This window comes from Salmo salar, chromosome ssa22 (genome assembly GCF_905237065.1).
Source record: "Salmo salar chromosome ssa22, Ssal_v3.1, whole genome shotgun sequence".
NCBI lineage: Eukaryota > Metazoa > Chordata > Actinopteri > Salmoniformes > Salmonidae > Salmo > Salmo salar.
The window spans coordinates 11,122,671-11,125,599 of NC_059463.1; positions in this window are offsets into that span (position 1 = coordinate 11,122,671).

Here is a 2,929-nt window from a genome sequence, read left to right on the forward strand (position 1 = left end):
AACAACAGAGTTACACATAAACAAACATACAGTCAGTAACACAATAGAAAAATCTATGTACAGTGTGTGCAAACGTAGAAGAGTAGGGGAGGTAAGGCAATAAATAGGCCATAGAGGCAAAAATAATGACAATTTAGCATTAACACTGGAGTGTGCAGATGATGATGTGCAAGTAGAGATACTGGGGTGCAAAAGAGCAAGAGTATAAATAACAATATGGGGATGAGGTAGTTGGGTGGGCTATTTACAGATTGGCTGTGTACAGGTGCAGTGATCGGTAAGCTGCTCTGACAGCTGATGCTTAAAGTTAGAGAGGGAGATATAAGACTCCAGCTTCAGTGATTTTTTTCAATTCGTTCACGTGGTGATGGGAGGTTCACATGGTGATGGTAGGCTGACAGCTATCACATGTACAGCTGGCTACTTAAACACACTACTAACTCTCTTGGGAGTTTCTCAGAAAATGGTAGTACAGCTGTAAAGGTGCGGTGCTTGTCTTTGTATACATGTTTAAGCCTTTGTGGATAGGAATGACTTCTGCGTGCGTTTAGTACATGTGTTGGTGTGTGTTTGTGTGTTTGCACCGTGTGTGTCAATTGTTTTAGTTTGTGGGTGTGTGCGAGAGGGAAAAATATGCTTGTGGGAGGCTGTGTAGCAGTCGTTCTCTTCTTTCACTTGTTGAGCCCAGATGTTTCCCAAACCATGAGATTTCTTCTATGATTTTCCCCCACTCATTATGCCAGTAGAACTATTTCTGACAACTGAATCACAGCTAAGTTAACTTGACTCACTCCATCATGCGTGTTGGACCCTAACATAAACAACGTTTCAAAATGTTAAACCACCTGTACCATAAATGTTTCAACAGAAAAAAAGTGGAATGACAATATTTACGTTACTTTGACTAATCATGAAATTCAAGATACTGTTGAGAGCTTTTTGGTTGGCAGGTACAGTGGGTTGTGTGACAATTTTGACCGACTTTTGTGGAATGCTGGCTTGCATTTGTATCAAGGGTGAATGGTTTTAAGAGGTGAAATTGTACACTGCGGTGCAGAAACCACAGCCTACCACTGTGGCACTCTTTCCCTGAGTATAAACTCACAGTGAACTCAAATCACACACAACTAAGCATTCAACCTAACTGACTGGCATGTAGCCTCTGGGTCAAAATTCATCAAAAATGCATTGAAGTGGCTTCCTAATCAGTGAGGAGTAAAAATCCCTCAAATCCAGAAATGGGGGCAGTAACATGCCAGGTAAAGAGGTGAAAAGGCCATTCCTAGGTTTAACCTCAGATCCTGCCACTGCTCTCAAGAAGGACAAGAGCTGAAATCCATACTAATCTAGTGTGAAATGCTCTGGGGGCCACTCCTTAGGGGTCATCCCAAATCAAAACATATCATGCTTCAACAGAGGGGTCTTGTGCCTTCAGTTTCAATGAAACCAAACATTTGTGACTTTCTCAGGCAGTTGACATCACACTCATGTATCGTCCCCTTTATTATGTTTCCATGATTGAGTATCAACAAACTCAATAAGGAAGCCATAACACACTCTAAAAAAAAATAATACAACCACTCGACTGGATGCAATGTGAATTGAGAGTCTACAGCCCATCAACACGAAGAGTCTGCTCCCCGAAGAGCTCTCGCAGAGCCATCTTTGGGGGTTTAAAAAGCCGATCAACAACAACATCAACAACGACAGACCCAGTGAAGACAAAGAAAGGCCTAGCTACTGGCTGAGCTGATCTTTCCCCTTATTTTTCTTCTTCTTTAAAGCCTTCTGTGAGAAATCTGTGGTGTTTTCCACTTCCTTTTTGTGGTGAAACAAAAAGAGCCACCTCTCGTTGCTAAAGCCCCACTGCGCCCGGTCCTAATCCTCCTCTGAAGTGCTTCTCCTCCCCAGGGCTCTAAAGACCTGGTTGGTCCCAGAGAAAGCCAGCAGCCCACCGGGCAAAGCAACAAAGAGTCGCTGTGAACATTTTCAATGAGAAACCCTGCTAGCATGAAAGAACGCTACAGTATACCTCTGGAACTGAAGATTATGTCCAAAGACATGTGTCCTGCAGCTGCTTTGTCCAGGGTTCTTCCTGCTTCCAAGAGAAGCATTTCAAACCCAATGGGCCTTACACATATCTTGATGTGATGTCTTTCAACCAACGATGTAAACCACAGGTGCAACCTAATGGAACCCAATAATGCAAACCGCTTTGGCACGGGCTGGAAGGGAGCTTCATTGCATGACTCAACATAAATACACACTGCTAAAGCCTCCCATCCATCTGCCTGTTTTCTGCCTTATAAACTCGGTGACACACTGAACCTTCCAGTTTTACCGTCAGAGCAGTCAGCATCATTACCGGTGTCTCACACGCTTGAGTGAGGGCCAGAAGAGAGGAGGGGGCATTGATTTTTTTCTCTCCACACTTTACAGTTCTCTCCCTCGTTCCCTCGCTCTATCCACCCTCCCTAGTCCATCTCTCTGTCTTGGGCGAACAAGCCTCAATTAGGACTGTGCATGAGCTTGATCTTCACAGGGGTATGTGGTATCGATTGGCTCTATCTCTTTGTGGCGCAACATTTATGGTATGGCGCTTGCTGGGGGCCGCTTTCATTGGATCCTGGCCGGCTCAGCACTGCAGGTTTCTGTTGTGAGAATAAGAGTAGAATAAACCTATTGCGTTCAAAAAGGTTGAATAATTGATGAGAGAGCAAAAGACAACACCCATTTCTATTTTTCAGCATGGAATTATTATCTTATGATGTACTGCCTAGGCAGTCAGACTTAAGTTGAAACGGCTTCTGTTCATTCAAGTGCTGTTTGTTTTCAGTGAAAACATTGGTGGGAACCTGACCGCTAACACAGTTAGGGGACCTTAGAGATTCTTCTCTCGCGTGACTATATATTATCTTGTTTATTTATA